The following is a 26,989-nucleotide window of genomic DNA, read 5'->3' on the forward strand; positions in this document are numbered from 1 at the left end:
TTCCTTAGAATGGTGGACACCAGGCAAGCCTCCTGTTACAGGGAAGCCCATCCACTAACAAGGTCTCAGCTTTACCCTACAGTTCCAGCAGGGCCCTGTGGGCAGGGAAGTGACTGTGTATTCAGTTAGTTCCTTCATTTTTTTCAGTACGTATGTGTTGAATAAATAAGTGATACGAAGATAAGTAAGAACCTGTTCTGCACTCCAGGAGTTAAAAATTCAACGGAAGAAAACACGTACACAATATTCTTCTTGCTGCAAGGGAGATTGTGCGGACTTTTATAATTGACACAATGCTACGGGCAGTGAGGGCAGGAGAGAGGTGCTTTCTACCTTGCATAGTATTGAGGATTGTTCCACAATTTAATTTCAGTTTTCATGTGAAAATACACACGCATGTAATGAGTTTTTTAAAATGCTAAATTTAGTATGCAAAGTTCATCAGCGGAAAAAAAAAAACTACACGGTCACCTCTAAACTTTAACATGATGTAAAGAGGCTTGGCATTAATTTTTTTTCTTTTTCGTTATAAAACCTATTTTTATTTTTAAAATCAGAGAAGACAGCGCTTCCCGCGTTTCCTGCCTCCAAGGAAGGAGGTATAAAAGACTCCACTCACGTGCCCAGTCCTTACGCGGTTCTCCCAACTAAGAACCCATGCCAACCTGAGGAAGCAGAGAGAGGAAGCACGCGGAGTCCAGCCCTCCGCCCAGACCACGGAAACGCCCTGAGGATGTGCTGACCTCTGCCGGGTGGCCAGCGGCGCCTGCAAGAGCAGAGATGCGCGAGGCGGGCGAGGCGGGCGAGGCCATGGGCGGGGCCTAGAGGGGCGGGCCGAGGGGCGTGGCGCGCGGGCGCGCGGGTGGGTGGCCCGAAGCCGCGCGGCGAGGTCTTCCAGCGCCACCGGCGCAGCCCAGCGCAGCGTAAAGCCAGGCGAGGAGAGTACCCGCGCGGCCCAGCACCTTCCAGCGTCCTCGGGACCAGGCGCTCGCTGCTGGTAAGTAACTCCCTACCAGGTCCCTGCTCGGCTGCCTGGCTGCAGGGGAGGAAAGGGGAAGGATGGGCTGAAGGGAGGGAGCAGGCTCTTAGCCAGGACCCCGCTGCCTCGAGCCAGGTCAGCTCCGCCGGGGAAGAGGAAGCGTAGCCGGGGCAGGAGAAAGAGGACGCGCGGTGGGAATCGGTTTCGAGCTTGTGCGCCCGGGGCCGGGGATGGTGCAGGGCGCCCTGCCTCGACCCTACTCTTCCGTCCGGTCAGGGGAGCCTGGGGCTAGGACTCTGGTGCCCAGTGTCACCTGGAAGCCACTTTTTCTGGTCTCTTTCCCCCTGGTCCACGTAGCGAGTTGGAGCTTAGGAATCGGAGTTGGCGGCTGCGGGCTTGGATAGTCTGGGAGCGAACATTACTAATCGTTGTTGTCCCTTCGGGCCAGAGGCTTTAACTTCATTTAATCCTAACTGTAGCTCTGCGGAGAGGCATTTATTACCCCCATTCTACTGATAAAGAAGCCTAAGCCAGGATAATAAGTGACTTACCCTGGGGCCAAGTACTGGAAAAGAGACGCTACTCAAGGGCTCTGAAGCCCTCACGCGTCTCCCCATCTTCCTGTTCCCTCTCTATCCTTCACGCCAAATCTAGGAAACGCGCGCTGCTGAGTCTGTGATGAAACAGGTGATTCTTCTTAAACTCATTCTACTCCCTTCCTAGGTTTCTTTTTGGTTTTGTGTTGTTAGCACCCAATTTCTGATTTAAATATTTCCAATTTTTGTTTATTAGCTTTTAAGGTGGAAGAAGCTCTCGCTCACTGCTCTTTTCCCCCCTTGCAGCCCTTTCTCTGGACGCCGAGCGAAACACAGGCACCCCTGCCTGCTGCACACTTCTCATCTTTCCCGTTGGATGAGGTCACCTGTACGTCCAGCCTCGGCCTTAGGGCTGCCCGGGTGGAGGTGAGTCTTGTATCACCTGGCATCCTGCACACCCTTGGCTTTGTTATTTCTTTTTAGAGAGAAGGGAGTCTTCATTTTAGAATTAGTAGGACAAGAGGCAAATTGGGAAGATATACAGTGTTCAGAGAAAGCACGGTCTGCATTTGGTGAGGGGTAGGTGAGGCGTGGGGTCAGGGACTTGCGTGCCCCTCTCTTTAAGAGCTGGTCTGAAAGGCAGATTTGTTTTATAAAGGGGAGGAGGAGGGCTGAATGGTTGTTAAAGATCAGTGTAAATTACCTGCTGGGAACCCAGGCGGTTCCAAACAAGCCCCCCCACCCCCACCCGCCATAGGATTTGGTAACAGATTTCAGTTAGGGCAAGAAGGAAATGCAGGCTCTGTGGCTCTCTGCTGTTGCTTAATCGATTTTTTGCAGGCCTTCAGGATGGTCGTTCTGGGAAGATTTTGAGTTCTCAGAAATGGCTAACTCCTCTATGTTTAAAAACAATATAATATACGGCGAATTTACGTTTACTCAGTTTTATTGATAGATGAAAGAAGTTTTGTTTGTTTGTTTTCCCCGTTTCATGGTGAGGGTTTAAAGGTTCCTGTCAGCTCCTCTGCCTTTGCTTCAGCCTGGCCTTGGAAAGAGCCTTCTCAGCCTTGGCGCTGAGTATGTACTGGATTCCATTCTTCATTAATTATAGTTCATTCTTGATTAATTATAGGACTGCTTCAAGTCACTAGTTACTTCTTTTCCATTTGCAATTTAGTCACTTAACACTAAGGAAAATGTTTTTCTTGAGAACTATCAACTATCTACAAAATGAAATCAACAAATTTACAGGCACCAAACAAGTAATGTGTGGGGAGAGCTAAATGGACCTTGATTGGTCCCAGATGACCTGCAGAGGACCTGCCAACACCTGGGTGGGTATTGGCCATTTCCTCCCTATAACTGCAGGAATTCTGGTCCAGTGTGACCAGAGCTCCCCCACCCAATAACTGAAAAATCTTTATTAAAAAATATGTAAAAAGGGATTTTAAATATTGGCTCTTCTTTTTTCTTTTTTAAAACACAAGAAATCAAATCAAATTTGGTTCATGCTGCATCATCTGTTTTCAGATCTCTTAGAAACTGCTATACCTGGTGATCACATTCTCAAGTGAATGAAAAATTCCGACCTATGATGTATATATATTGTACATTTTTCATGAAATGAGGCAGTAGGAAACAAATTAATACTATTGAAAATCATCTCTTCCGAATCTCAGTTTCTCTTTTCTATGAAGTGTACATTAGTGTAGCTGCATTGAGGAAAGTAGTCTTTTCTGGGCCAACCAAGGAATTTTGTTACTGTTTATTCATGGTTCTAGCTCAGGATGTCAGATGCCTTACTCCCTGCCTTAAAAAGGGAGTTCCCAAATGACTAATTTTATAAATCTGGTCTTTCTCCTGGGGCCTGTCTGTACTTTTAACCACAATGGCTTTGACACAGGAGGCATGGTTTCAGGTTGTCCTATGTCCTTTTGCCTATCTGTAGCAAACGCATGTATGGTTAGACCAGAGTTTCTCAACTTTGGTACTTTTGACGTTTTTGGCCAGATAATTTCCTGTTGGGATTGTCTTCTGCATTGTAAGATGTGTAGCAGTGTCCTTGGCTTGACTCACTGGATGCCACCAGTCCCCTCCATCTAGGTTTTTTTTTTAAAAATTAATTAATTAATTAATTTGGCTGCGACAGGTCTTAGTTGCGGCACGCGAGCTCTTTGTTGTGGTGCGTGGGCTTCTCTCTAGTTTTGGCGCTCTGGCTCTAGAGCACAGGGGCTTAGTAGTTGCGGCGTGTGGGCTTAGTTGCCCCCGTGGCACATGGGATCTTAGTTCCCCAACCAGGGATCAAACCCGGGTCCTCTGCATTGGAAGGCGGAGTCTTAACCACTGGATCGCCAGGGAAGTCCCCCCTCCGTCTAGTTGTAACAACCAAAAATGTCTCCAGACATTGCCAAATGTCCCCTGGGGAACAGAGTCACCAAGTTGAGAAAAACATGCACCAATAGTTAAAATGCTCTAGATGTTTATTAACTAAACTGTATACTAAACACAGTTAACTTTAAACTTCTAATGACTAGAGAAGCTATTGGTAAAGTTTAAACATCTGACATTTAAAATATTTTTATAATAAAGATGACTAAACCAGTGTTCTTCGTGAATGGCCATGTGTATTCTGCCAGGTTTTATTGCCAAAGAAATCTCAAGTGTTTGACGCAGCTGTTAAATTTCTAAAGTTTAAAATGTGGAAGCTAAAAAGGAGTTATACAGCAGTTTTCATTTTTCTCTTTTCAGTGTGCTCATTGTCTTTCAGATTTTTTTAAGGTATGATGGAGTATCAGTGGACCATGGTTATTGATTTGAAAAAATTGACACAATCCCTAATTTTAGAACAACAAACAAAAACTTTTAAGCAAAAATTTTAAAAGACTCAATCTAAATCATGTTCAGAGTAGAATTTAGTTTTAAAAGAAATGTAAAACTTTTTGCCTAACAGCAGTAAATAGGACAACCATGTGTTTCTGTAGTCTAATATCCTGATTTTATGAAAGAGAACACTAAGTAATATATGATATTGCTTATCAGAAGAAAAAATGTCCTGCAAGTATAATCCTCTCTTTTTAGACCTTGGGATGTTGAAAACATTGCCCTGGTTATAAACGATGCATCTTTAGAGAAATCAGACTAATTTGTAAGACTCAGGACTGGCTACATAATTTGTAAGACTCAGGACTGGCTACATAATTTGTGGGGCCCCTTGTTAAAATATTATGAAGAGGGCTTCCCTGGTGGCGCAGTGGTTGAGAGTCCGCCTGCCGATGCGGGGGACACGGGTTCGTGCCCCGGTCTGGGAAGATCCCACATGCCACGGTGCGGCTAGGCCCGTGAGCCATGGCTGCTGAGCCTGCGCGTCCGGAGCCTGTGCTCCGCAATGGGAGAGGCCACAACAGTGAGAGGCCCGCGTACCGCAAAAAAAAAAAAAAAAAAAAAAAATTATGAAGAATTTCAGGGTGGCGACAGACAGCTAGCTGAGCGTTAAGCAAAGTTCAGGGTCCTGTGCAACAGCACACAGGAAACTGGCCCTGGTAAAACTCTGTCCGTAGCTCAAAAGAGGATTGTGGTCACAAATGCAAATCCAGAGAAGTGTTCCTGCTGCCGTGAAGCACCCAGAATTTCTGATTCTTGGATTGTCCAAATATTTTCAATCGGGAGTCTATGTGTATTTGATAATCAGTGCGCTAAATTTACTAAGAACTTCCTCCCATGATTACTTTTTCTTTTGCTAAAGAGGGAGCCAGATAGTTTGCAAGGGGCCTGGGTACCTGCACCTGTTTACTCACTGAACAAATATTTACTGAGCACCTGTTGGATGCCAGGCATTGTCAGCTCTGGGGCTACAGCTGTGAATGGGATAGAGGGTCCCTGCCTTTATGAACCATTTAGTCTAGTGGGTTGTCGGGGGGCAGGCGGCTGACTAGCACGTAGTCACACAGGCAATCACAGTCATAAATGGTACTTGAGAAAAGCACAGATGTCCAGAGGACGTTTAACCTGGGGACCTAGACTAGTTTAGGGGAGGGGATTACTCAGGGTAGGTCCACCTAAAAAGAGACATTTAAAATGAGGCCTTAAAAACGAGAAGGAAGTAGTCAGGTGAATCAGGGTTTAAAGTTCCAGGCTGAAATGGTTGAGACCAAGGAAGGAACGTGGCTTGGGATGAGGCCTCTTGGGTCATTTTTTGGACTTCAGACTTTAATGAAAAGGTAGGGGGGTGCTTCCCTGGTGGCGCAGTGGTTGAGAGTCCGTCTGCCGATGCAGGGGACACGGGTTCGTGCCCCGGTCCGGGAGGATCCCACATGCCGCAGAGCGGCTGGGCCCGTGAGCCATGGCCGCTGAGCCTGCGCGTCCGGAGCCTGTGCTCCGCAACGGGAGAGGCCACAACAGTGAGAGGCCTGCGTACCGCAAAACAAACAAACAAACAAACAAAAAAAACACTTGAACAACACCGTTTGGAGAGCTTCTGGGTAGCTGCACAGATCAAGGTGCTGAGCAGGGGCAGCCTGCCAGGAGGAGTAGCCGGGAAGCTCGGCGCCCGTCCCCTCATACCTTGCCCTGTGTATCTCTTCCTTTTGGGTGTTCCTGACTTGTGTGCTTTCTCATAAACTATAGTAGTAAGTAAAGTGTTTTCTGGAATCCTAGCTGTGCTAGCAAATTTTTGAACCTGGGGTTGGGGTGTCATGAGAAACGCTGAATTCACGGAACCCCCAAATTTATAATTTGCCTGGGCACCCCATTTGCAGCTGATGACTGAAGTGCGGGCAGTCTTGTGGGACTGAGCCCTTAATCTCTGGGGTCTGGGCTGACTCCAGCTAGTTTGTGACAGAATTGAACTGAATGGTTGAGTACCCAGTTGGTGTCAGAATTGGTGGGTGTCAGGAGGAAAAAACCCGCATTTGGTGTCAGAAGTGTTGTAAAAACCAGCTCAGCCCCACGTACCTGAAATAGCCTCTTACTACCTTTTCTTCAAATCATTTCCCACCTTTCACCTTACGCTTGATGACTAAAGGCATTAATGCTCACCTGAGAGCTTATTTTGATGGACATCAAGGCCCCCGGGGTGGGGGTGGGGCTTCTGGAGGGAAAGGGTCTTCCCAGGCTCCCTCCTCAATGCGCAGGTACACGTCCAAGTTCTCAATGTTAACTCTACATTAGGAACACTTGGGAGCTTTTAAAATTCCTGCCACTCAGGTGAAACTCCAGACCAATTCCATCGAATTTCAGGGAGGGGGATCGGTATTCTTGGAAAGCTCCCCGATAGTTCCAACATGTGTACAGCCAAGGTTGAGAGCCACTCCCTCGGCTACCAGACCATTTAAAGCCATTCTGCCCCCTTGAGCTGCAGCCAATTACCTGGAATTTACTGTATTTGCCTACTGTGTGTGAACAATTAGGTTGAGACCATTATGAACGAAATAGATTGGCATCCAAAGCGGGAGGCGAATGACGATTCTATCGGGGTGTTGAAGGAAAATATGAGACCTTCTATTTATAATTTTGTAAATATTTAAGAAGGAAGCCAAGCTGTCTTACCAGTTAAATTCTGTGTTGCCAGTGGTGCCTTCTGGATCTGCTATCCTGTGCGAGGAGTGTGATCTCCTGAGGAGGAGGCTGAGATTCCTCGCCCAGGTGGGGCCCTCCTCACCTCACCCTTAAGCACATTGTGAAGTGTTGCAATTTGCCAGTGACAGCGTATCATTGAGTTATGTAGTTGTTTTATCAACACAAAGGCTTTAAATTGCAGCATCTCTCAAACGGTGAACTGAGACTTAGCCGGTGAACTGAGACTTAGCCGTGAGTTGGTTACAGGTGTCCTGAGATTTGATTCTCAGCCACGGGAGCTGAAGTTGAGCATTCGCCTCGTTGGATGTGTGTCAGGGCATGAGAGAGAATTGTAGCTTCAGGTGGTAGATGCTTTACCATCCTTTATAATGCTCTGGGGAGGGAGCGTGACCGGCTTCGCACCACTCAGCATCCCTGGTTCTCTTCCCGGCACCCACCTAAGAGCGGTTGAGTTTACAGGTGTTTGCATCTTTTTTTAACAAAAGACAAGGTTTCCAGATTTGCTGCCCTTTCCCAGTTTTGCTGTGCCTGTCAGTAGTTGCAGCTACTTTGTAGAGCAGGAACAATCCAAGATAAGTGTGAAATGCTCACAAGGAGAGGGAGAGTGACTGCTTTTCAGAAGAAATTTATGCTACAGAGGCATTTGGAAATAACCATTTGGAAAATGTTTGCCTTAGGATGTGAACATGTTGCCAAGAAATATGGTAGATTTGTGAGTTATCAAAACTCTCCCCTTCCCAAAAGAAAAAACTTTTTATTTTATTTATTTATTTATTTAAAAATTAATTAATTAATTTTTATTTTTGGCTGAGTTGGGTCTTTGTTGCTGTGCTGCGCACGGGCTTTCTCTAGTTGTGGCGAGCGGGGCTACTCTTCGTTGTGGTGTGCGGGCTTCTCATTGCGGTGGCTTCTCTTGTTGAGGAGCATGGGCTCTAGGCCCATGGGCTCAGCCGCTGTGGCTCGCAGGGGCTTAGTTGATCTGCCGCATGTGGGATCTACCCGGACCAGGGCTCGAACCCGTGTCCCCTGCATTGGCAGGCGGATTCTTAACCACCGCGCAACCAGGGAAGCCCTTATTTTTATTTTTACATTTTTGGCCACACCACACAGCATGTGGGATCTTAGTTCCCAGACCAGGGATCGAACCCGTGCCCCCGGCAGTGGAAGCGCAGAGTCTCAACCACTGGACCTCCAGGGAAGTCCCAGAAAAAGCTTTTAAAAACTTGGAAACAGAATTGTCTACCTGTTAAAATGTTTTAGGTGAAGAATATCAGTAAGTTTTGAATCTATTTGTTGAATTTATAAAAATGTGACACCTGAGACTAATTTGCAAGAAGGCCTGATTGAAACCAGTTGAATCTCATCAAGGAGCTTTTTATAATTGATCAATAGAAAAGTATCAAGATTTGGGAAGCAGAACTAAGTGTGTTCTGCTGTTTTTCCAGTGTATCCGTGCCACCCCAGAGAGCCATTAAAGCAAAATGTTACAGTACACTGAGCTTGGAAGCAGTTATTCAAGCGCTGGATTGCAAAGTAATTGGGGGTTTTCAAAAATAATGAAGCATATTTAATATATTGCTTTCATTACAAATATTAATAAAAATTTGTAGTGAGCGAGAACTTTTGTGCCCTAAGTGATTAAGCTAATAGGTTTTATTTCCTCTTGCTCCACCTTTCTGTTTTGTAATGCATATCATTTAAGGTACATATGTACAGTAGTACATGTAATTTTTAAAGAAATATACATATATTGAAGGTGATTGAAGCTTTTACTCTTAGTGTTTGTAGTAAAAATTTTGCCAGCTTATCATTAAAAACTGTGAGTCAAACTGCTGTCTCTACACACACACACACACACACACACACACACACACACACACACACACACACACACACACACACACACACGCTTTCCTTGTAAACTTTAATCTAAAACTGCCTCTTCCCCATAACATGCTCCTGTAGCTCACTCAGTGGAAAATAAAATTGCTATTACAGTAAAAATAAGTGCTCATACTCTGGAAGGAATTGAATGCTGTGTCTTGTTTCCCTTGAAATGTGTACATTAAACTTCCTTTAAACAAGCCACTTTGAACACTTTAAAAAACAACCACAAAAAGCCATGGAACTTCAAGAAATCTTATCGTCAGCCCTTTGCTCTGGGACAGGTAAATGCTTTAAGTCATGTGGCTTCCCTTTCTTTCATTCACTAGCCACGTCATTGCTGTTGTCCGTGCACCCAGACAAGCCAGTTTGGGTATTTTTGGCAAGCAGAGATTGGTGGAGGGCTGCAGTTCTCTGGGCAGGTGAAGGTTAGAAAGCCAGTCCAGGTCAGCTGTGTCCTGTCTTGGGGCTCTGACTGCCTCTCCAGCAAAAGGTTGACTTGAGGCACAGGGTGTCAGACATTCCAGCAGGATTCAGCTGACCGTCATGTTGCAGTCAGGTAATCACGAATTTTCTGGAATCAGCAGCTGGACCCAGGAATGCTCCCAGGGCACCATCCCAGGCTATTCGACTTGCCAGGCTTATGTGTCCTTTGGATGGAAGCGCAGGACATGCCTCTAGAATTCCCTAATCCATCCACATAGACAGAGCATCCTGATCTCATCTTTGTCCACTCTTTTCTCAAATGCCATGTTAATCAAAGTCATTAGCTTCACCCGGGAAGATCCAGTTCTAACACTCCTGCTAATTAACAAAACCTCTGGTTTGCAGTGAAAATACCTGAAGCACTCATAGTAGCTGCCACTAGAGTGCAGCTGTCCCAGGAATGTGTTCCTGTTTAGGGCTTTTGACCTCTCTAGCTCCCAGATATAGATGAAAACCACATTTACATCTTACTGGCTCTGCTCGAGTATTTTAAAAGTACACTATAGTCACCCTAACAATATTGCGTTGATTGCCTTTTATCAGAGAACTTGCAAGTTCCCTGAAAAAATAGGCATGGCTATAAAAATACAAGATTTTCAGGACTTCCCTGGCGGTACAGTGGTTAAGACTCCACGCTCCCAATGCAGGGGAACCCTGGTTGGGGAACTAAGATCCTGCATGCCGCACAGCCCGGCCAAAAAGGGGGAAAAAAAAATACAAGATTTTCAAACACATGCACAAATCAAAATGAGTGCCTTTGAACAGCTTGTTTAGCATCCATGAAACCAAGCAGGACCCTGTGGAGCCCTCCCAAGTACAAAGGCTTTCTATGCCCCACCACTTCTTGCCTGTAGGGAAAGGATTTTAGCCTCCTAGACCTTCCCTGAGTTCCAAAGATCAGATTTAAATAGTTACTACTTAGAGGCGGGAGGGAATGCAGAAACAAAGGAAAGGCAGTCAAGGAACGATTAGTGCAGCCATCAGTCAGGGCCCTGGTTTCTCCTGAAGGGATCTCTGATCTCCTTTACGGGAACTAAGGCCCCCCACCCAGGTGGAGGGTGGTAACTTCAGGTGCATGGGCCCCAGACTGGTTGGAACCAGAAGGCTGATGATTGAGATTGTTGGAACACCACCCTGTTGCCTCACCACCAACCAATCAGAGGAAGGGCACACACCCTGCAGACCTCCCCCCAACAAAGTTTGCCTAAAAAAAACTGTTTCCCCAAAACCGTCGAGGAGTTAGGGGTTTTTTAAGCATTGGCAGCCCCGGACTCCTTGTCTGGCGCCTTACAATAAAGGCTGCATTTTCTTTCACCATAACCCAGTGTCAGTAGATTGGCTTTACTGTGCACAGATGTGTGGACCGAAGTTTGGTTCTGTAACATCCTTAGATGTTTCTGGTTATTTTGAGGATTAGCTTCTGTGCTAAATTGGACCCATTAGGAAAAGGACCAGTGTTTGATGGTAGATGTGATTTTGGAACGTGGTAAAAAGTCAGCCTTACAAGGTGGATTGATCATGCTCAGTAATACCATTTTGGGGAGGTGGGGTAGGGAGGTTAAAAATAAAGTGTAAGTGTAAGAAAATGATACATTAGATTTCTTGTTTGACTCATATAGAGATTTTTTTTCTTTCTTTTTTTGGTTATGAAATTTGACCTGTATTGAAAGGGGATGGAAGAAAAGAAAAGAAGCGATGTTTGATGGCCATTAACCACACAGGAATCAGATATCTCATTTGGGTTTCTGTGGCCGGCCCTTCCAATCTCCCCCGGCCCCATTCCCCTCCCCCACCAAATTGAGTTGAGGCAAAGCAGTAGAGTGTAAAAACGCACATTCTGACAGGGTGAAGTTCAGGGTGAACCCTCAGCCTTTACACTCACAGTTGACCCTTAGAAAAGTCACTTGTGCCCCTGGGCCCCAGCTTCTTCATGAGTTAAAGAGGAGAGGGGCTTGGGACTAGCTGGATTTTTTCCTTATGGTTGTAATCTGCTGCTCTAAAATGTGTTCTTGGTCAAGTTTGAGAAATTCTGAATACCATGCCCCTTGTACCTGTCTTTAAATATTCACGGTGAGCATTACCATCTTGAGAGCTATTAGAAGGAAGAAGCCCGGGAGTACAGCATCTTGTCCAACTTTGTTTCTGACCACATTTCTCATAACTTATTGGACCACAGGATCCACCTGACCCCCACAACCTAGTAACTGCCCACCAGAGCTGGTGTTTCTAGCAGGACTAGATGCATTCTCAAGTTTCTTTCAGCTCTACAATGGATGCATTGTTTCCAAAATAGCTTTTTACTGTATTGACCAAGCCTATAATTTCCCGCAGAAGGCTCAGCAAATAACTTTTGTGTGAACTCTTTGAGATCAGGGAGATGCATTATTTGTGATTGTATTTTTCCCCTAGAACCTGTATGATAGGTTTTGTTTAATAGCTTTTTGTACGACACACTGTTTTGTATAATAGCTGCTTGTGTGGAATTAAGTGTATTCAGGTATTTGTCAATAAAATTGAGATACAGTTTCTTATTTGGGGGGGGTGTCTGAAAAAAGTTACCCTTAGATATGAATTAAAGATTGAACAATGTCCAGTTGACGAAATATAAACAATAATAATGAATAAATTGCTAATGTTCATTGAACGCTCATTATGTATCAAGTATAGTGTAAGTACACTACAGGTTGGCTCACTTATTCTGTATAAAAACTAATGTATGGGGCTTCCCTGGTGGCGCAGTGGTTGAGAGTCCGCCTGCCGATGCAGGAAACACGGGTTCGTGCCCCGGTCCGGGAAGATCCCAAATGCCGCAGAGCGGCTGGGCCCGTGAGCCATGGCCGTGGAGCCTGCGCGTCCGGAGCCTGTGCTCCGCAACGGGAGAGGCCACAGCAGTGAGAGGCCCGCGTACCGCAAAAAAAACCAAAACAAAACACCAAAAAAACCCTAATGTATGTATGATCCTTAACCCAATTAAATTGCTTAAAATTATTATTGTTATTTTTTAACATCTTTATTGGAGTATAATTGCTTTACAATGTGAATCAGCTATACATATACATATATCCCCATATCCCCTCCCCCTTGCGCCTCCCTCCCACCCTCCCTATCCCACCCCTCTAGGTGGTCACAAAGCACCGAGCTGATCTCCCTGTGCTGCTCCATGAGGCTGCTTCCGACTAGCTATCTCTTTTACATTTGGGAGTCTATATATGTCCATGCCACTCTCTCACTTAGTCCCAGCTTAGCCTCCCCCCACCCGACCCCGTGTCTTCAAGTCCATTCTCTACGTCTGCGTCTTTATTCCTGTCCTGCCCCTAGGTTCATCAGAACCATTTTTTTAGATTCCATATATATGCATTAGCATATGGTATTTGTTTTTCTCATTCTGACTTACTTCACTCTGTTTGACAGACTCTAGGTCCATTCACCTCACTACAAATAACTCAGTTTCGTTTCTTTTTATGGCTGAGTAATATTCCATTGTATATATGTGCCACATCTTCTTTATCCATTCATCTGTCAGTGGACACTTAGGTTGCTTCCATGTCCTGGCTATTGTAAATAGAGCTGCAGTGAACATTGTGGTACATGACTCTTTTTGAATTATGCTTTTTGCAGGGTATATGCCCAGTAGTGGGATTGCTGGGTCGTATGGTAGTTCTATTTTCACTTCTTTTTTTTTTTTTTTTTTTTTTTTGCGGTACGAGGGCCTCTTCACTGTTGCAGCCTCTCCCGTTGCGGAGCACAGGCTCCGGACGGGCAGGCTCAGCGGCCATGGCTCATGGGCCGAGCCGCTCTGCAGCATGTGGGATCTTCCCGGACTGGAGCACGAACCTGTGTCCCCTGCATCGGCAGGGGGACTCTCAACCACTGTGCCACCAGGGAAGCCCTATTTTTACTTTTTTAAGGAACCTCCATAGTGTTCTCCATAGTGGCTATATCAATTTACATTCCCACCAACACTGCAAGAGGGTTCCCTTTTCTCCACACCCTCTGCAGCATTTATTGTTTCTAGATTTTTTTTTTTTTTTTTGCGGTACGCGGGCCTCTCACTGTTGTGGCCTCTCCCATTGCGGAGCACAGGCTCCGGATGTGCAGGCTCAACGGCCATGGCTCATGGGCCCAGCTGTTCCGTGGCATGTGGGATCTTCCCGGACAGGGGCATGAACCCGTGTCCCCTGCATCGGCAGGCGGACTCTCAACCACTGTGCCACCAGGGAAGCCCTGTTTGTAGATTTTTTGATGGTGGCCATTCTGACTGGTGTGAGGTGATAGCTCACTGTAGTTTTGATTTGCATTTCTCTAATGACTAGTGATGTTGAACATTCTTTCATGTGTTTGTTGGTAATCTGTATATCTTCTTTAGAGAAATGTCTATTTAGGTCTTCTGCCCATTTTTGGATTGGATTGTTTGTTTTTTTGATATTGAGCTCATGAGCTGCTTGTAAATTTTGGAGATTAATCCTTTGTCAGTTGCTTCATTTGCAAATATTTTCTACCATTCTGAGGGTTGCCTTTTCGTCTTGTTTATAGTTTCCTTTGCTGTGCCAAAGCTTTTAAGTTTCATTAGGTCCCATTTGTTTATTTTTGTTTTTATTTCCATTTCTCTGGGAGGTGGGTCAGAGAGGATCTTGCTGTGATTTATGTCACAGAGTGTTCTGCCTATGTTTTCCTCTAAGAGTTTGATAGTGTCTGGCCTTACATTTAGGTCTTTAATACATTTTGAGTTTATTTTTATGTATGGTGTTAGGGACTGTTCTAATTTCATTCTTTTACATGTAGTTGTCCAGTTTTCCCAGCACCACTTATTGAAGAGACTGTCTTTTCTCCATTGTATATTCTTGCCTCCTTTATCAAAAATAAGGTGACCATATGTGCGTGGGTTTATCTCTGGGCTTTCTATCCTGTCCCATTGATCTATATTTCTGTTTTTGTGCGAGTACCATACCATACTGTCTTGATTATTGTAGCTTTGTAGTATAGTCTGAAGTCAGGGAGCCTCATTCCTCCAGCTCCGTTTTTCTTTCTCAGGATTGCTTTGGCTAATCAGGGTCTTTTGTGTCTCCATACAAATTTTAAGATTTTTTGTTCTAGTTCTGTGAAAAATGCCATTGGTAGTTTGACAGGGATTGCACTGAATCTGTAGATTGCTTTGGGTAGTAGAGTCATTTTCACAGTGTTGATTCTTCCAATCCAAGAACATGGTATATCTCTCCATCTGTTGGTATCATCTTTAATTTCTTTCATCAGTGTCTTTTTTTTTTTTTTTTCTTGCGTATGCGGGCCTCTCACTGCTGTGGCCTCTCCCGTTACGGAGCGCAGGCTCAGCGGCCATGGCTCACGGTCCCAGCCGCTCCGCAGCATGTGGGATCTTCCCGGACCGGGGCATGAACCCGTGTCCCCTGCAACGGCAGGCGGACTCTCAACCACTGCGCCACCAGGGAAGCCCTCATCAGTGTCTTATAGTTTTCTGCGAACAGGTCTTTTGACTCCTTAGGTAGGTTTATTCCTAGGTATTTTTTTCTTTTTGTTGCAATGGTAAATGGGAGTGTTTCCTTAATTTCTGTTTCAGATTTTTCATTAGTGTATAGGAATGCAAGAGATTTCTGTGCCTTAATTTTGTATCCTGCTACTTTCCCAAATTCATTGATTAGCTCTAGTAGTTTTCTGGTAGCATCTTTAGGGTTCTCTATGTATGGTATCATGTCATCTGCAGACAGTGACAGCTTTACTTTTTCTTTTCTGATTTGGATTCCTTTTATTTGCCTTTTATCTCTGATTGCTGTGGCTAAAACTTCCAAAACTATGTTGAATAATATTGGTGAGAGTGGACAACCTTGTCTTGTTCCTGATCTTAGAGGATATGGTTTCAGTTTTTCACCATTGAGAACAATGTTGGCTGTGAGTTTGTCGTATATGGTCTTTATTATGTTGAGATGAGTTCCCTCTATGCCTATTTTCTGTAGGGTTTTTATCATAAATGGGTGTTGAATTTTGTCGAAAGCTTTTTCTGCATCTGTTGACATGATCATATGGTTTTTATTCTTCAGTTTCTTAATGTGGTGTATCACATTGATTGATTTGCGTATATTGAAGAATCCTTGCATTCCTGGGATAAACCCCGCTTGATCATGGTGTATGATCCTTTTAATGCGCTGTTGGGTTCTGTTTGCTAGTATTTTCTTGACGAGTTTTACATCTATGTTCATCAGTGATATTGGCCTGTAGTTTTCTTTCTTTGTGACATCTTTATCTGGTTTTGGTATCATGGTGATGGTGGCCTCGTAGAATGAGTTTGGGAGTGTTTTCCCTCTGCTATATTTTGGAAGAGTTTGAGAAGGATAGGTGTTAGCTCTTCGCTAAATGTTTGATAGAATTTGCCTGTGAAGCCATCTGGTCCTGGGCTTTTGTTTGTTGGAAGATTTTTAATCACAGTTTCAATTTCAGTGCGTGTGATTGATTGGTCTGTTTACATTTTCTATTTCTTCTTGCTTCAGTCTCGGAAGGTTGTGCTTTTCTAAGAATTTGTCCATTTCTTCCAGGTTGTCTGTTTTATTGGCATATAGTTGCTTGTAGTAATCTCTCAGGGTCCTTTGTATTTCTGCTGTGTCAGTTGTTACTTCTCCTTTTTCATTTCTATTTCTATTGATTTGAGTCTTCTTTTTATTTCTTGATGAGTCTGGGTAATGGTATATCAATTTTGTTTATCTTTTCAAAGAACCAGCTTTTGTTTTGTTGGTCTTTGCTATTGTTTCCTTCATTTCTTTTTCATTTATATCTGATCTGATCTTTATGATTCCTTTCCTCCTGCTAACTTTGGAGGTTTTTTGTTCTTCTTTCTCTAATTGCTTTAAGTGTAATGTTAGGTTGTTTATTTGGGATATTTTGTTTCTTAAGGTAGGATTGTATTGCTATAAAGTTCCCTCTTAGAACTGCTTTTGCTGCATCCCATAGGTTTTGGGTCGTTGTGTTTTCATTGTCATTTGTTTCTAGGTATTTTTTGGTTTCCTCTTTGATTTCTTCAGTGATCTCTTGGTTATGAAGTAGTCTATTGTTTAGCTTCCATGTGTTTGTATTGTTTACCGATATTTTCCTGTAATTGATATCTAGTCTCATAGAATTGTGGTTAGAAAAGATAGTTGATATGTTTTCAATTTTCTTAAATTTGCCAAGGTTTGATTTGTGACCCGAGATATGATCTATCCTGGAGGATGTTCCATGAGCACTTGAGAAGAAAGTGAATTCAGTTGTTTTTGGATAGAATGTCCTATAAAGATCAATTAAGTCCATCTTGTTTAATGTATCATTTAAAGCTTGTGTTTCCTTATTTATTTTCATTTTGGATGATCTGTCCATGGGTGAAAGTGGGGTGGTAAAGTCCCCTACTATGATTGTGTTCCTGTCAGTTTTGCCTTTTATGGCTGTTAGCATTTGCCTTATGTATTGAGGTGCTCCTATGTTGGGTGCATAAATATTTACACTTGTTATATCTTCTTCTTGGATTGGTCCCTTGATCATTATGTAGTTTCCTTCTTTGTCACTTGTAGGAGTCTTTATTTTAAAGTTTATTTTGTCTGATATGAGAATTGCTACTCCAGCTTTCTTTTGATTTCCATTTGCATGAAATGTCTTTTTCCATCCCCTCACTTTCAGTCTGTATGTGTCCCTAGGTCTGAAGTGGGTCTCTTGTAGACAGCATATATATGGGTCTTGTTTTTGTATCCATTCAGCCAGTCTGTGTCTTTTGGTTGGAGCATTTAATCCATTTACATTTAAGGTAATTATCGATATGTATGTTCCTATTACCATTTTCTTAATTGTTTTGTGTTTGTTATTGTAGGTGTTTTCTTTCTTTTGTGTTTCCTGTCTAGAGAAGTTCTTTTAGCATTTGTTGTAAAGCTGGTTTGGTGGTGCTGAATTCTCTTAGCTTTTGCTTGTCTGTAAAGGTTTTAATTTCTCTGTCGAATCTGAATGAGGTCCTTACTGGGTAGAGTAATCTTGGTTGTAGGTTTTTCCCTTTCATCACTTTAACTATGTCCTGCCACTTCCTTCTGGCTTGCAGAGTTTCTGCGGAAAGATCAGCTGTTAACCTTATGGGGATTCCCTTATATGCTATTTGTTTTTTCCCTTGCTGCTTTTAATATTTTTTCTTTGTATTTAATTTTTGATAGTTTGATTAATATGTGTATTGCCGTGTTTCTCCTTAGATTATCCTATATAGGACTCTCTGTGCTCCCTGGAGTTTATTAACTATTTCCTTTCCCATATTAAGGAAGTTTTCAACTATAATCTTTTCAAATATTTTCTCAGTCCCTTTCTTTTTCTCTTCTTTTTCTGGGACCCATATAATTCAAATGTTGTTGTGTTTAATGTTGTCCCAGAGGTCTCTGAGACTGTTCTCCATTCTTTTCATTCTTTTTTCTTTATTCTGCTCTGCAGTAGTTATTTCCACTATTTTATCTTCCAGGTCACTTATCCGTTCTTCTGCCTCAGTTATTCTGCTATTGATTCCTTCTAGAAAATTTTAAGTTTCACTTATTGTGTTGTTCATCATTGTTTGTATACTCTTTAGTTCTTCTAGGTCCTTGTTAAACATTTCTTGTATTTTCTCCATTCTGTTTCCAAGATTTTGGATCATCTTTACTAGCATTACTCTGAATTCTTTTTCAGGTAGACTGCCTATTTCCTCTTCATTTGTTTGGTCTGGTGGGTTCTTACCTAGCTCCTTCATGTGCTGTGTGTTTCTCTGTCTTCTCATTTTGCTTTACTTACTGTGTTTGGGGCCTCCTTTTTGCAGGCTGCAGGTTCATAGTTCTCGTTGTTTTTGATGTCTGTCCCCAGTGGGTAAGGTTGGGTCAGTGGCTTGTGTAGGCTTCCTGGTGGAGGGGACTGGTGCCTGTATTCTGGTGGATGAGGCTGGATCTTGTCTTTCTGGTGGGCAGGACCGCGTCTGGTGGTGTGTTTTGGGGTGTCTGTGACCTTATTATGATTTTAGGCAGCCTCTCTGCTAATGGGTGGGGTTGTCTTCCTGCTACTTGTTTGACATGGGGTGTTCTGCACTGTAGCTTGCTGTTCATTGAGTGGAGCTGGGTCTTGGCATTGAGATGGAGATCTCTGGGAGAGCTTTCGCCGTTTGATATTATGTGGAGCTGGGAGGTCTCTGGTGGATTAGTGACCTGAACTCTGCTCTTCTACCTCAGAGGCGCAGGCCTGACATCCGGCCAGAGCACCAAAGCCCTTTCAGCCACACGGCTGAGAAGAAAAAGGAGAAAAAAAGAAAGAAAGAAAGAAAAATAAAATAAAATAATTAAAGTAGAAAATAATTATTAAAAATAAAAAAATTAAAATGCAATAAAGAAGAAAAGAGAGAAAACACATCCACCAATGATAACAAGCACTAAAAAGTATACTAAAAAAAATAAAAAATGGACAGAACCCTAGGACAAATGGTAAAAGCAAAGCTATACAGACAAAGTCACACACAGGAGCATACACATACACACTCACAAAAAGAGAAAAAGTGAAAAAAAAAATATATCGTTGCTCCCAAAGTCCACCTACTCAATTTAGGATGATTCCTTATCTATTCAGGTATTCCGCAGATGCAGGGTACAAGTTGACTGTGGAGATTTAATCCGCTGCTCCTGAGGCTGCTGGGAGAAATTTCCCTTTCTCGCACAGCTCCTGGGGTTCAGCTTTGGATTTGGACCCGCCTCTGCATGTAGGACGCCCTCTGGAGTCTGTTCTTAACCCAAACAGGATGGAGTTAAAGGCGCGGCTGATTATGGGGCTCTGGCTCGCTCAGGCCGGGGGGAGGGAGGGGTACAGTGGCGGCAGAGGCTGGCGTGACGTTGCACCAGCCTGAGACACACCGTGTGTTCTCCCGGGGAAGTTGTCCCTGGATAACGGGACCCTGGCAGTGGCGGGCTGCACGGGCTCCTGGGAGGGGTGATGTGGATAGTGGCCTGTGCTCGCACACAGGGTTCCTGGTGGCTGCAGCAGCAGCCTTAGCGTCTCATGCCTATCTCTGTGGTCTGCGCTGATAGCCGGGGCTCGCGCCTGTCTCTGGAGCTTGTTTAGGCGGTGCTCTGAATCCCCTCTCCTCGCGCACCCGAAACAATGCTCTCTTGCGTCTTAGGCAGTTACAGACGTTTTCCCAGACTCCCCTCCGGCTAGCTGTGGCGCACTAGCCCCCTTCAGCCTGTGTTCACGCAGCCAACCCCAGTCCTCTCCCTGCGATCCGACCTCCGAAGCCCAAGCCTCAACTCCCAGCCCCCGCCCGCCCGGGCTGGTGAGTGCTGGTCGGTACCGATCCTCTGTGCGGGAATCTCTCTGCTTTGCCCTCTGTGTCCCTGTTGCTGTGCTCTCCTCCGTGGCTGCGAAGCTCCCCCCCTGCCCCCCACCCCCACCCCGTCTCTGCCAGTGAAGGGATCTTCCTAGTGTGTGGAAACTTTTCCTCCTTCACAGCTCCCTCCCCCTGGTGCAGGTCCCGTCCCTATTCTTTTGTCTCTGTTTGTTCTTTTTTCTTTTGCCCTACGCAGGTACGCAGGTACGCGGGGAGTTACTTGCCTTTTGGGAGGTCTGGTCTTCATCCAGCGTTCAGTAGGTGTTCTGTAGGAGTTGTTCCACATGTAGATGTATTTCTGATATATTTGTGGGGAGGAAGGTGGTCTCCACGTCTTACTCCTCCACCATCTTGAAGGTCTCCAAATTGTTATTATTTTAACCAGCAAAGAAGCTGAAACTTGGAGAGGTTAAGGCCTTATGAAAGCATGAGTTGGTGGATGATGGTGTCCAGTTTTTGAACTGGGTAGTCTGGCTTTAGAGTTGAAATCATTGCTACCAGACTCTCCTTCCTCTCACATGTAAACATACTGGAGAAAATATTGAGCCACTAGTAATCAAAGAAATAGAAAATGAAACTTTTCTGATGTATCATTTTACAGTTGTAATAGGTCAATAATAATTACACACTATATGAATAGATAACACATAGTTAAGATAATTATAGAGTAAATGTACAGAAAATGATACTGAGATATTAGGGTACTCAGATATTTACTCAGTATAAGTAAGTACTATAGTCCATTTGAAAGGCAGTCAAGAGCCATAGAAATTCATAGATTTTGATCCAAGAGTCCTCCTGGAATTCCAAGGAAAAGCAAAGATACGAGTTTATTCAAACATGTCCATACCTCATGTTTATATCAGTATAATTTGGAAATACCCTTTACTATCCAGCCACAAAGCACACACTAATTGGGGCAGAAACAATGAAGACATTTTGATATCCATTTAAATGAAAAAAGCAGAATAGAAAACTGAATCCCACCTGCTATCACATCTGAGTACAAATGTAAAACAGTCGTGCCCCTGGATAGGCATCAGAAAGGAACATGTAAATGACGTGTAGCTGGACTGAGACTGTAAACAGCTTTTTGTTTGTTCAGAAATTATTGTTACCGTCATGCTTTGCAAACCTGTCAGTATTTAACTGGAGCTTATGTTGGAGCACTGGGGCCATTTTATCTCAATTTACAATTAAAAACAATTCCTGAAGTGAAAATTAAAAATTCAAGTATTACAAAAGTGAATAAATACCTCTCTCCCCCGCCTCCCCAGACTAAAAGATGATCACTAAATGGTTTTGGATATATGCCTCTCATATTTTTCCAGTGCACATTTATGATATGTTTGGAGGCTTGTTTTTTTAATGGGTTTATTTTGTACAGACTAAAGTGCAACTCATCTCTGAATGCCAGTTCATGTCAAAAACTGTTTTCTGTGTTATTACGTAGAGAATACCTTCATTCTTGACTTCTGCAATAATTTCAAATTCAACAACTGCGCTTAAATGTAATTTAGATAAAAGGATAGATAAAGGTTGCCCCTCAAGTTTATGAAGCTTCGTAAAGGGAGTGTTCAGAGCTCCGCTCACAGATGGGTATCTGAGGGTTGAAGATATTGTTCTGATGTATCTTTGGTCTGAAGCCTTCAGGAGGAGAGTTTGTCATAGTTACACCCGAGGGAAGAATTGGAAGGTTCTGGGGCTCCTTGTAAGGTTAGAGGTAGGGTGAGGTATAATTTGAAGCTTTTAATAACTAGATCCAGTGTTGTTCTTGGCTGGAAAGTGAGACTGTTCTGCTCCCTCTTCTCTCTCCCCAGAGTCAGTTGTGGGTTGAGCCCCACCTCACCTCTTTCCTGCTGGTGACCTAGAGTAGATAAATAGCAGATGCTCATCAGAGCAGCTAAAGTCTCAGTTTCTTTAACTGTTAAAGAGAAAATGTATGTAAAAAGAACTTGCTAACTCTTAACATTAAAACTTTCCTTAATTCTGCAGTAACTTCAATTGTAAAAGCACCATCAATTTAATATCAGTTTTCAAGGACATTATAAAAAAGAAACCACCATAGTAATGAACACATAGTGTATATAAGTGCATCAAATGCCTATCAGTTTCAAAACTATCAGTGTGAGAAAAAATAAGTTCTCAGACTTGTGGAAATACAGTCCGATTAAGATTTTGTCTTGCATTGGGACTTCCCTATCATCCTCTGCTCTCTTGACTCTCAGCTCAGTCAGTGCTCAGCCTTCCCATCCCTCGTCCCTGTCCGTCATACATCTTCTGAGGAACAGCAAAGTGCTTTATCACTCAAAAGTAGGGGTCCCCTAACCGAACTCGTCTGCTCTTGTGAGTAGGTGAGGAGACTGAAGTGCAGAAAGGTTAAGAAAGGTAGGTCAATCCTGAGGACAGGATGAGAGCCACCCAGCATGAGGCCAGTCGTTTGGGGTTTCTTCGTAGATATTCATTCTGTAAGACCCAACACAGGGTGCTTTGAATTCATGTTACACTTACCGACAGACTATAATTTGGAGCATTTAAGTACTGTACTTTAGTTTCTTTATCTGGAAAAGACTGAGTTAGAAAGCACATTTAACAAAAAGTATCCAAGATACCGCCCTACCTTTTTTGGGTGGAAGGGAGTGGATTTTGCAATATTTAGCCTTGTTTTTTTCATTCTTTGGGTCGTTAACTGGTTGAATAAGCCTATGCAAGGCCTAGGGAGCAGTGTGAGTAGAGGGGGTAGGAAAGAAGGCTGAGGCTGGACCCTGATTACTAGGAGCCGAACAAGCATGTGCCTGGATTAGTTCAGAGATGGGGTTATGTGGAATTAAGTGAGCGGTGATGGTGGTAACCCTTGTTTATTGGGGAACTGATGCATGCTAATCACTGTTAGGTGCTTTATAGGTTTTTAAAAAAATCGTCACCAACCAAATAAAGAGGGTATTATTATGAGCTTCATTTTTAAAATTTTATTTATTTTTATTTTTGGCTGTGTTGTGTCTTCTTTGCTGCGCGCGGGCTTTCTTCTAGTTGCGGTGCGCAGGCTTCTCATTGCGGTGGCTTCTTTTGTTGCAGAGCACGGGCTCTAGGCATTCGGGCTTCAGTAGTTGCGTCACACGGGCTCAGTAGTTGTGGTTTGTGGGCTACAGAGCACAGGCTCAGTAGTTGTGGTGCACGGGCTTAGTTGCTCTGCAGCATGTGGGATCTTCCTGGACCAGGGCTCGAACCTGTGTCCCCTGCATTGGCAGGTGGATTCTTAACCACTGCGCCACCAGGGAAGCCCAAGCTTCATTTTTCACATGAGGAAACTAAGGCTCAGAGAGGTTAGGTAGCTTGCTGAAGCCAGTCATCAGGACATCGCATAGTTAAGATTTATACTTGCTTGTGTTTGACTTCACACTGCTGTTTTGCTCTGTGGCTTCTGACAGTGAATGATGTTGGATTTCAGATAAGGGGGCAGTCATTGTGGTTCAGAAAAGGAACCAAGTGCAAGAGGTTGAGCTGGTTTTAACCTGTTGAAGAAATGGGGCAAAGAGAGCACTTCTCATTCTTGCTAATAGTTAGCTGTATATTCTTCTGTATGGATTGAGACTGTTTGCTCTGATAATTACATTTAGCAAGCCAAAAATCCAGACAGGTGGTATGACCTGGAATTTTGGAAATTCTTCTAAAAGCAAGAGGGAATCTAGTATTTTATAACTAGAATTTTTGGAACCTAGGAAGCATTTAAACCCTAGAGTATTTAAAATTGGGATTGTTCAACAAAATCTGGGACCTATGGGCTTCATGAGGAGTGGGTGGGACAGAAACCTGGGCCACTATTAAGATGTCTCTGCTTAAGAATTGTTCTTGCTGGCTGGCCTTGCCAGCCGTGTACGCTCTGAGTGCCGGCTTTCTCATCTTTAACATTAAGAGTGAGCAAAATGAACCTTAAAGTACCTTTGAAATCTAAAATTTGTTTCCAAAAAACTGTGGTGCTCTATTCAGTATTATAAACTACCTAGTATTCAATTTTTAAAAAAAAAGGAAAGAAAGAAAGAATAAAGTTTATTACTCTTCAGTCTGCAATTTTGAAAGTGAACAATGAGATCTTTTATACTTATTTTGGTGTGTAGTAGTAATAAGGTTGAAGAGTTCTTCAAAAAACAAACTCTGTGTGTGTGTGTGTGTGTGTGTGTGTGTGTGTGTGTGTGCGCGCGTGTGCGCGTGCGCATAAATAGATGTATTTCTGTTCAGATCTATCAAGGTCAGCCTCTGTGAATAAACTTACTGCCTTATAGGACAGGCTTTTCCCATTGCAAAGTTTGTTTAGCCGATACTCCTACTTTAAGGAAACTGGGATAACACTATAGCCGTAAGAAACACCCTGGTTTTTGAGAGGGAGCCAGACAGATGATCTTTGTTCTTTATCTCCAAATTTTCATGGCATGAAACTTGAAAAGGTCTGTCTTTGTGTGTTCAGGCAACCTGCGTCACTCCTGCCTGTACTCCTGATAAATTTCTCTTAAGTTAAAAAGCCTCTTCTAAGTAACATTTTTGCCTAAATGTACTCATCTACTCTAAAGGTGTCAAGGTACATGTAAGCCAGCAGCATCTTTTTAAAAATCATAATGGCTTAAAAAAAATAACCCTCAAGTTTAGAACTGTATCACTGATGGAGTCAGGGAAAATTCAGTGACACTAAGTATATTCACAGTGTTGTGCACCCGTCTGCACTGTCCATTTCCAGACCTTTTCATCATCCCAGACAGAAACTCTGTACTCATTAAGCAATAGCTTCTCCTTTCCTCCTTGCAGTGCCCCTGGTGACCTCTATTTCACTTTACATCTCTGTGAATTTAATTACTCTAGGTACCTCCCTCCTGTAAGTGGAATAATACGGTATTTGTGTTTTTGTGACCGGCTTACTCACTTAATGTAGATGAATGTAGCATGTGTCAGAATTTCATTCCTTTTGAAGGCTGAAGAATATTCCATTGTGTGTGTGTGTGTGTGTGTATACACACACACACACCATTTTATCATTTGCTTTTCCTAATTACTAATATAATGCATTAATTCTGATATTTTAGTACAGTCATGGGCATTCTTTTGGCTTTTAAGGGAACGGGTACAACTTGTATGGGTAAACCCAAATAGTGAGTTACAGGGGACACATAATTGTAGAATCCTGTTTGAATTGACCAGCCTCATCCACCTGCATTTATTTCCTCATGAGCTGGAGCCAGTGTTTTCAAGCCCTGCTGCTGCTTCAGCCACGGGCCCCTCTCTGGTGGCCAGAGGACACAGACAGCTCAACATAGTGGGAAGGAGAGGCCCTCAACTCGTTTATTCTGATGCATTGTGTCTGGTCCTGCTGGTGCCCTTATCCCCTCCCCGACTTGTCTTTTTTGATTCCATGAATATATATGTCTAGGTTCCTGGAAAAAGGACTTAGGCCAGTTATTAAGTCTTCTTTCACCCTTTCAAGCTATCATTGAGTATTTAAAGAGAGATCCAGATGAAGAGCACTGGTCTTTATTCTCAGACATTCAGAGTGAGAGTGAGAGTGAGAGTGAGAGTGAGAGTGAGAGAGAGAGAGAGAGAGAGAGTGTGTGTGTGTGTGTGTGTGTGTGTGTGCGCGCGTGCGCGCGCATGTAAGGGGTGTATAAGGAAAAGGCATTCAGAGAACAAACAAGTCTACTCTCTGGTCTCTGTGTACTTATTGTTTGCCTTACATTTGCAAAGGAAATTTCCAGAACAGTGTTTTGGCTCTTCTCAAGTTTCCTTCTTTCAGGGGATGGTTTGAGCATTTTCAGTATTACTGAGCAAAGCTCATTTGATAGATGAAGAGCCATCCTAGGGGAGCACAGAGCTGGCCCTGAAGAGAGGCCGCCACCACCACTGCTTCTGTGCAGGACTTTTCTACAGCCTTCTGAGCTGCTTCTCAGAAGGGCTTTTTATTATGAGTGAGAATTGTAGTCATTTGGGGCATGTATGTGTCCCCTGTTTATCATCACTCTTTTGATTTCTTTACTGAAATCTTGACTTAGTTTCCACAGATGTACTTTAAAATCTATTCATTGTTGTGGTGCCCTGTAACTGAGAAAACAAACCTGTGTCATAATAGAACATAAAGGAGGTCTCTAGGGTTATGGAACATGAGTGGGAAACAGCTGTTATCTCTTGTTCACCTTCCTTTTCTTTTTTCTCTTTTTAATTTATTTTTTTATACAGCAGGTTCTTATTAGTCATCACATTTATACACATCAGTGTATACATGTCAATCCCAATCTCCCAATTCATCCCCCCACCCCCCACCCCCCACCGCTGTCCCCCCTTGGTGTCCATACATTTGTTCTCTACATCTGTGTCTCAGTTTCTACCCTGCAAACCGGTTCATCTGTACCATTTTTCTAGGTTCCACATATATGCGTTAATATATGATATTTGTTGTTCTCTTTCTGACTTACTTCACTGTGTATGACAGTCTCCAGATCCATCCACATCTCTACAAATGACCCAATTTCGTTCCTTTTTATGGCTGAGTAATATTCCGTTGTATATATGCACCACATCGTCTTAATCCATTCGTCTGTCGATGGGCATGTAGGTTGCCTCCATGACCTGGCTGTTGTAAATAGTGCTGCAATGAACATTGGGGTTCATATGTCTTTTTGAATTATGGTTTTCTCTGGGTATATGCCCAGTAGTGAGATTGCTGGGTCATATGGTAATTCTATTTTTAGTTTTTTAAGGAACCTCCGTACTGTTCTCCATAGTGGCTGTATCAATTTACATTCCCACCAACAGTGCAAGAGGGTTCCCTTTTCTCCACACCCTCTGTAGCATTTGTTGTTTGTAGATTTTCTGATGATGCCCATTTTAACTGGTGTGAGGTGATACCTCACTGTAGTTTTGATTTGCATTTCTCTAATAATTAGTGATGTTGAGCAGTTTTTCATGTGCTTCTTGGCCATCTGTTTGTCTTCTTTGGAGAAATGTCTATTCAGGTCTTCTGCCCATTTTTGGATTGGGTTGTTTGTTTTTTTTATTATTGAGCTGCATGAGCTGTTTATATATTTTGGAGATTAATCCTTTGTCCATTGATTCGTTTGCAAATATTTTCTCCCATTCTGAGGGTTGTCTTTTCGTCGTGCTTATGGTTTCCTTTGCTGTGCAAAAGTGTCTAAGTTTCATTAGGTC

General features: G+C 43.3%; 1 long non-coding RNA gene across 1 annotated transcript in view; it reads left to right on the forward strand.

Annotated features, from left to right (window-relative positions):
• The first annotated feature begins 914 nt into the window (after positions 1-914).
• LOC307188609 overlaps positions 915-26,989 on the forward strand; it is a 197,413-nt gene continuing 171,338 nt past the window's right edge. Inside the window, exons 1-2 of the long non-coding RNA XR_013829014.1 lie at positions 915-997; positions 1,822-1,941. This is a non-coding gene — a long non-coding RNA (uncharacterized lncRNA). The remainder of the gene's footprint in view (positions 998-1,821; positions 1,942-26,989) is intronic.

This window comes from Stenella coeruleoalba (assembly GCF_951394435.1).
Source record: "Stenella coeruleoalba genome assembly, chromosome: 7".
NCBI lineage: Eukaryota > Metazoa > Chordata > Mammalia > Artiodactyla > Delphinidae > Stenella > Stenella coeruleoalba.